This window comes from Octopus bimaculoides, chromosome 1 (assembly GCF_001194135.2).
Source record: "Octopus bimaculoides isolate UCB-OBI-ISO-001 chromosome 1, ASM119413v2, whole genome shotgun sequence".
Taxonomy (NCBI): Eukaryota; Metazoa; Mollusca; class Cephalopoda; order Octopoda; family Octopodidae; genus Octopus; species Octopus bimaculoides.
The window spans coordinates 139,390,457-139,399,831 of record NC_068981.1 but is presented as its reverse complement, the minus strand read 5'-3'; positions in this window follow the sequence as shown (position 1 = coordinate 139,399,831).

The following is a 9,375-nucleotide window of genomic DNA, read 5'->3' as shown; positions in this document are numbered from 1 at the left end:
ATATGTAGTTGGTATGTATGTATATATATATACATATATATATATATATATATATACACACACACACACACACATATATATATATATATATATATATATATACGACGGGCTTCTTTCAGTTTCCGTCTACCAAATCTACTCACAAGGCCTTGGCCGGCCCGGGGTTGTAGTAGAAGACACTTGGCCAAGGTGCTACGCAGTGGAACTGAACTCTGAACCATGTGGTTGGTAAGGAAGATACTTACGACACTTATATATATGTGTGTGTGTGTGTGTGTGTGTGTGTGTGTGTGTGTATGTACATATATTATATATATATATAGGTGCAGGAATGGCTGTGTGGTAAGAAGCTTGCTTCCCAGCCACATGGTTCAGGGTTCAGTCCCACTGCGTGGCACCTTTGGCAAGTATCTTCTACTATACCCTCGGGCCGACCAAAGCCTTGTAAGTGGATTTGGTGGACGGAAACTGAAAGAAGCCCGTCATGTATATATGTAAATACGTGTCTGAGTTTGTCCCCTCACCATCACTTGACAACCGATGTTAGTGTGTTTAGGTCTCCATAACTTAGCGGATCGGTAAAAGTGACTGGTTGAATAAGTTGTAGGGTCGATTTGTTCGACTAAAGGTGGTACTCTAGCATGGCCGCAGTCAAATGACTGAAATGTGTAAATGAGTAAAATGTGGAAATAATATGTATATAATATATGAATATATATATAGGCACAGGCGTAATTGTGTGGTAAGAAGCTTGCTTCCCAACCACATGCTTCCGGATTCAGTCCCACTACTATAGCTTTGGACCGACCAGAGCCAAGCGAGTGGATTTGGTCACATGTGTGTATATCTGTGTGTGTATGTCTTTGTGTCTGTGTTTGTCCTACCATCACCGCTTGACAGCCGGTGTTTGCCTCACCGTAACCTAGAGGTTCAGCAAATGAGACTGATAGAATAAGTACTAAGCTTAAAAAATAAATCCTGGGGTCGATTTCTTTTACTAAAACCCGTCAAGGCGGGGCTTCAGCATGGCCGCAGTCAAACAAGTAAAAGAATATATACATACATAAATATATGTGTGTGCGTGTGTGTGTATTATATCTTACAATGGTACCTGTAACAAAACACGTGTCACTAAAGAATATTACAGCCGAATAAAGAAAATTTGGACTTCAGAACTCTCTGTATTCATTAAACAGTGTCCCACAATGTATTTGCAGTGCTAGTACTCATACCAACATTTGGGTTGCTTGATTGGACGCTTGATGAGATCCGAGCCATTGATGTGAAAACCTGAAAAATACTTACCAGCACACATAATTTCCACATAAACAGTGACGTAGACCCCCTCTACCTAAAACGAAGACTAGGCGGCAGAGGCTTTAGCTAAAAACTCTCTGCATGCTTTTCCAAAACATTTTCAAGACTAAAACTCAAAAACAAGTTCAAAGAATGCCCAATACACTTTCAATTTTTACTTTTACTTGTGTTGCATTCTGGCCGGTGTGCAGTGCTGTAATACCCCGCCATATCGCGGTTCACCTATCACGGTTTATTATTTAAGCTTACGTCGATTCCTCCGTGGTGTTGTTTTGCATTTATAATAAAATACATATATACAAATTATAAAAATAATGCAAAAAATATACAGTACAGTACTGTTTCTTCTTCGTGGATTTTCACCTATCGTGGGGTTTTTTGGAAAGTAACACCCGCGATAGACGCGGGATTACTGTATACGATTTAGAAGAACGATACCAACTAAGTCATGGAAAAGTGTGAGAAGCGAGCAGAGTACAAATGCCTTAAAAGAACCCGTTATCTCATTACAACACCCCTCTCCATGTGATTGTTAGGTTTTATTCGAAACGTTTTTGCATTTGTGCATATAGACATCAGAAAGTATTTACGAAAGCAGGGATCCGGCAGTTTGTCAGTTATGTAAATTTTTTAACGAAAGATATTTTAAAGGTATAAATCATCTGAGTCTCTTAAGGACACTGTCTGACATACGACCTATTAACTCAGTAATAATTCAAAATTCTGTTATATTACTTTCACTAATTCTTCTCTATACCAGAAGTCTATTCCCTGCTATGCTGCTACTTCCGGGCAAACACAGTTCTATGCAGTGAAATCTGCGTTCTCCGTTTTCCATATCAGCTTTCACAGAGATTACGCTGCATGTAACTGGGATATCTCACGTTCAATTTACATTATTTCATTAAAAACAGATTTTAAAAGCATTCTGTTCGATTAACATGACAAACTACTTGCTTTCAATAGAACCAAACAACTCCCGCAATATGTTTTGGGAGAATACTCTTAAAAGATTCTTAATAAATACCCCACAACAGAAATCTGGCCTAATTTTACTGTTGTTGCGTTTAACAAATTTTATTGATTTCTCATGAGGATTAATATATTTATAAACATTGCCAAGATTTCATCTCAAATGCAGGATGTTTTTGAGGTCGGTAACTACTTCAGGTTGGAAAAGACCAGACACACACCTACACAAACATAATAAACATTGCATTGTATTTGCATTGTATTGTATTTGAGTTATATTGACTACTGTCATATTATTGAATATTCAGAGGTACCTTTCAGAAGATATAAGATGTAATTTAAAGATGGTAAGATTCACAATCTAGAAATAGAAGATAAATGTTTGTTTGTTTTGTTTTTTTTTTATAGAAAGTTATAGTTTTTTAAATTTTACATTAGTTACGAGGTGGTATCAAAACGTTCCCGGACTATGTTTGCCAAAAAATAACTTATTTACCTAAGTTTTAACATCATCTCCTTCGAAATAGCTACCTTGTGCAGCAATACACCAGTCCCCACGTTGCTGTCACTTTTGAAATTCGGCCTAGAAGTCATTTTCCGTAAGCGAGTCGAAGACTTTGACAACGGTGTTAAATCGGTGACCTTCTGAGCTGCATTTTCATCTTGGTGAAGAGATGGAAGTCTGCAGGTGCTAAATCTGGCGAATAGGTGCGGAAACGATACCATTTTCTTTTTGGCGAAAAACTCACGAGCGAGGGGAGCTCGGTGACAGGGTGCGTTGTCGTCGTGAAGAATCTAATTATTCGCACTTCACAGATCCTGTCACTTTCGCCGAATGTCCACACTCAAACGCTTCAAAATGTCGCAGTAGGGCTCCCGATTGACGGTCCGGGCCTGGGGGAGGAATTCTCGATCCACAATACCGTGGATGTAAAGAAAAAAACGAAGAGCATGCTTTTGATTGAGCTGCGGCTGTTTTGCCCCTGCTAGTATCTCAATAGGAACATCTATACAATCATCCCTACTAGAAATAGAATCCAAATCTCATTCAAATGAAACATTAAAATCTTTAAAATGAAGACCTACATTCTGTAACATTTTACATTCTGTAATACAGTTCTTCAATCGTAGCTCTATTAGATCACAAGTGACATAGAATCAAAGAGAATCAGTAGCAACACAGTAGTACTGATATAGTAACAGCTATATAGGGTAATGCGCACGCGCGAGAGCAAATACAGAACAATTCTAGACACCAATGTTAGCCGACAAATGGGAGAACCCTCACTCAATAATAGAAAGAATTACTATTACACCAAACGCCAAGGCGATGAGCTGGTAGATTTGATGGCACGCCGGACACAATGCTTAGTTGCCGAGGTCGACTTTGCTTTTCATCCTTTCGAGGTTGATAAAATAAGTACCAGTTGAGCACTTGTGTTATTGATCCCACAAGGATGAGAGGCAAAGTCGACCCCAGAGATATTTGAACTTGGAGCGTTAAGTCGGAAGAAATGCCGCTAAGCATTTTGTCCGACGCGATTACAATTCTGCCAGCTCGCCGCCATGACTTAGTACCTATATTTAAGAAAAAATGAGTGCAATATGATAATTCATGGTCTTCTGAGCTATTGAACCGTATACTACTTCTAAGGACAACATTTCATTCACATTATCTCTATCACCACCATATCTCTCAATTCCTCAAATTCTAGCATCATACACTTGACCAAAATTTCTTTTCTTATGACTGCAACCCCTTCTCCATAACATCGTTCATGTCATTGTTTTCCCTACAGACATTAAACTTAAAGAAACTGAAGCTGAACATTAATTGTATTGACAACCTCCACTCTGGGAAGCTATGGACACTTCCCTACCCCTCAGATTTGAATACAAAACAACGAAAGCGTTATATAATCAAATATTTAACATGAAATATTTAGATGTTTTCTTTAGTGACAAATCCTGATAATGTTTCTGATAAGGAGCCAAAAACAGCTAAAACAGTGTAGCGTGGTTCTGAATTATTTTTTCAATAATTAATATATCAAACAACGTGACTAAACGATGCTTTTATCTATCCTGAGTCAATAAAAATTACTAACACTCACATCCTTTTATGGATCCAATCTATTGGTGCAGACATGGCTGTAAAACTGAAAGTGTTTGCTTCGAAAATGTGAAGTTTTGTGTACGATTCTATTGTACAACATATTAGGAAAGTATCTAGATGGAAATTATATGGAAGCATTTTAAGGCATATTCCTACTATTAGATTGTAGACAATCTGTTCACCCACTTTAATACAATGATTTGTACTCAGAGTGACTTTAGTGGTGTCTAATTTGTTTCAAACATTCGGGTTTGGTTTCCAGTGTGAGGATAACTTCCTGATTTTCTCCTATCAATCTCGGCCGCTCTTCCTCTCCGTGTAAAAATAAAATGTATTCCGCGTTAGAATTCCACTTGCTTTTTCTTCAATTTTGATTATTTTGTTTCATGGAACGAACTTTTCACTAATCCACAACGTGGAATATATTTCAATCGACAGCTGAAGATGGTTTAAATATTTTCTCCTCATTTACTCTTAGGAAAAGGAGACGGTGCGTAGCCTAGTAGTTAAGATACTGCACTCACGATCGTAAGACCGTGATTTCGATTCCTGGGCCTGAAAATGCGTTGTGCTGTTGGGCAGAACACTTGCTCCAGTTCACTCAACACCTGTTCACCAATTGAATAGAAAGCAGGCTAAGCTCAAGATAGACCTAACATAACTCTTGAGGAAAAAACCATAAACATTTCAATCTTTCATAGTATTTTCTTCCTTTTCTCTCTTTCAAGTGTTAATGATTTGAGCAAATGCTGCAGGACAAGAGATAAATTCATATTAATATGAATCACATCATAAGGTACAATTTCCGCCTGAAGCTGATTCATTTATACATTTATGGCTTTGGGGAAGGTATAAAAGAACGTGGTTTTACATCTATTCAACATTATGTCAATATTTCAAGGCGGCGATCTGGCAGAATCGTTAGCACGCTGGGCGAAATGCTTAACGGTATTTCGCTTGTCTTTACGTTCTGTGTTCAAATTCCGCCGAGGTCGACTTTGCCTTTCATCCTGTCGGGATCGATAGATTAAGTATCAGTTGCGTACTGGAGCCGATCTAATCGACTGACCTCTCTCCCAAAATTTCAGGCCTTGTGCCTATAAGTAGAAAAGATTATGTCAATATTCCAATGAATGGAATAGGGACCAAAATAACCTTATGTTAAACTGAGATTGTAACTCCCGGAATTAATTAAGAAGTAAAGATCAAAATATCTCTAATTCTTAAATGTTATACCTTATGTTGTATTGAACATTTTAATCTCCCTGTGGAATAAGGTCATGGGAACTAGAGTTAAGTCTAAAGTTAAGAAATAAATCACAAATCATTTCTCCATTCCACCTCCTGTAAAAAGAAACCATACTTACTAACTCTTTTATCACTACTTTGGCAAGTACGATAAAGAATGGACTTCGTTGGTGAAGTAAGAATAATAGTGAAACATACAGGCTGTTGAATTTCACAGAGATGAACATTAATTGTTAATATTGTTTTAAGACAGTGAGCTGGCAGAATCGTTAGCACACAGGACGAAATGCTTAGCGGTATTTCGTCCGACTTTACAATCTGAGTTCAAATTCCGCCGAGGCCGACTTTGCCAACTGTCCTTTCGAGGTCGATAAAATAAGTACCAGTTGAGCATTGGGGTCGGGATAATCGCCTTAAATACTCCTGGGTAAGAGTATAAAAACTACACCTCTCTGTCAGGTTATTTCGGGACAATGTGGTAGAGCAGGCCCATCAGATTTGTTTGATCTGAAGCTCAAATTCATGGCCTCCACATCAGACCGTGATTGATGGAGAGAACATGCTGAGGCTTTCGTCCTGGAGTGGACTGAACAAAGGCAATCCAATATTGTTCATTGTTTCTCCACATTATTATTTTCCAGTCAGTTATTAATGTTCCCTGCATTAAATATATAAACTCTGAATTAACTACAGCACGTCAATTACATGAATCTATGTTTTCACTCGACCTGCCAAAAATCACAGCCAAAGTCCTTCAGACTACTCTCTTTCGAATTACATAAATGAACAGCACCCGAGACAATGTAGTCCAACAAATGGCATGCCATTGGCCGTAGATGTGTTTACAAAATAGTTGACCTACATGATCCTCAACATCATTACCCAGTCATGTGACTCCATTTCTGTTCTCAGGCGAATTTTCTTTATTCCCTGGCATTGTTAATACAATTAGTTAAGGCATAAACATCACAACGTCATGTGCAATTCTATTTTTTAACGTTATATATTTGAATATTCATGCGTCACTTGCTCTCATTTTATTCTAATTTAATATACTCTCTTCATCTCCGCCAACGCTTTATTTAAATGTAAACACGTAATATTAATATCATTGTTCTGTAAATCAATAATTGGTATCATAACCAAATCAAGCAAGCATACATAAATACATACATTATACATACAAACATACTTACACACATACATGCATACATACTTAGAGACATAAATACACAAACACATAAATATATACATACATACATACATACATACATACATACATAAGAAATAGCATATCGAGTTCCATGAACAATATTCAATATTCTTTGAGTAGGCATCCTTGGATGTAATAGAATTTGTTTTATTTTTAATTTTAATTATATCTCTGTTTATTTAGAGAAACATACAGCCAATGAAATAATAAACATAATATTGCAGTATATCTGAGACCGTTTCAAATCTTAGCTGAAATTAATTCAATTACATCACTAATACATAAATATCATCATATCCCATTTTCCTCAAATTTACAAAATGAAATTCAAATTAGCCAAAAAAATACCAGTCGGCTGCTATTTTATTATTAAAGTATAAAATTTTTCAGTGTCAATGTGAAATCGTTTCATTTGCTTCACCTTTCAGTCGAAATGGGTTTCGCAATACCTCAATGAGCCACAGTCTTTAAAATACAGAGTAGTTCTAAATTATATCAAAAAAATAAAACTACATGAAGGAGACACGGAAAAATTTCAACAATTTCGTATTTACCTCCCTTTCCTTTCTTTGCGATAATTATCGCTGAAGATAATAATTTTCCTGTATATTTCTACAGTAATGGTAATTGACTAAATGCTTTCCTTGTTAATTAATAAACTGTTTTAGTAACATCATTCTCCTCACTAAACTATACATCAAAAAGACACTCTGATGAAAACAATAAAATGTCAAAACAGATCCAAAAGCAGAAGCTGAAAATTTTCCTTTTATGTAGTACCAGAAGCAACAACTGTATGCATGTATGTATGCATGTATGTATGTATGTATGGATGGATGGATGCTTGTATGTATACATATACTTACACACACACACACACACACATATGCTGATAGATAGATAGATAGATAGATAGATAGATAGATAGATTATATGTATATACGACGAGACCTGATCAAAAAGAATCGGGGCTATTGCTATGGTTACAGAATGAATCCCTTTGACGTAGATTGACCCTCGTCTTTGTCGCGCATGCACACTAACTTATGATGTCCTCACTCACTTCCGTTGTTTATAGAGTGTACTTGGAAGTAAAGTGTGTAGAGTGTGATTGTATCAAAAAGAAAATCGGGTTTCAGCTACGCAAGATCTCCTTGATTGCGTCGAGGAATAGTGGGTCTATGGTTATGACCCCGAAACCAAGGATCAGTTTTTGCAGTGGAGGACTTCCAACGGAATTTCAAGACGTCGAAGAAATCCAAAAGAATGCGAAGAGGCTGCTGCTGGCTTTCCCATAAAAGGAGTTCCAGTAGTGCTTCCATCAATGGAAACAACGATGAAGATTAACTGCCGAATTGATGTATTATAGTCTTTTTCTTTTTATAGCACCAGTCCGAGTTCTTCTTGATCAACCCTCATATATACGTATGTATGTGTGTATGTATGTGTGCGTATGTGTATACATATCTATATATCGTCAGTGGATTATATATATATATATGTATACATACATACATACATACGTACATAGACACACACACATACAAACATGAATGTATATATATATATATATATATATATATATATATATATATATATATATATTTACACCACCTGTCCTCGTCTGTTGTCGTTTATTTTCGTACATTCTCCCATATATATATATATAGTGAAGGCGCATAGCTCAGTAGTTAGAGCGTCGAGCTTACGATGGTGAGGTTGTGAGTTCGAATCCCGGACCGGGCTACGTGTTGTGTTCTTGAGCAAGACAAATTATTTCACGTTGCTCCAATTCACTCAGCTGTAGAAATGAGTTGCGACGTCACTGGTGCCAAGCTGTATCGGCCCTTGCCTTTCCCTTGGATAACATCGGTGGCGTGTAGAGGGGAGGCTGGTATGCATGGGCGACTACTGGTCTTCCATAAACAACCTTGCCCGGACTTCTGCCCGGAGGGTAACTTTCTAGGTGCAATCCCATGGTCAGTCATGATCGAAGGGGGTCTCAGCATATATATTGGGTTGTCCGGAAAGTTCGTGCCGATTTTTAAAGGAAGGAATAAGGTCAATAAATACTTGCCATTACATTTTTAACCAACCAAATATAAACCATTTTCTTGCACAATGCGTCTCCATCTTCCCTTTAACTTGAAAATACCCTCTTCCCAGAATTGAGGTGGTTTCATGGCAAATAAGTCGAAAGGTAAGCTACTATAAAACAGCACGAACTTTCCGGACAATCCAATATATAACACTTCTTTTTTTTTAATTATTGTAAATTTTCGATTGAAGAGGGAGCCGTTTTCCCACAAAGATACAAAGCTCCATCTTTGGGATGTAGTTAACGCAGAAAAATTCCCATTTGAAACTTGAGAAAATTCTTGCATATTTTTAATGTTCCACTCACAGATTGCAATTGTAATGTACGAATTAGCCGGTCGATTTCTCTTTGTGAAAATCCCAGATTATCAAGAATTCTCCTTTAAGCATTTACTAACAAAACCTAGTGCTC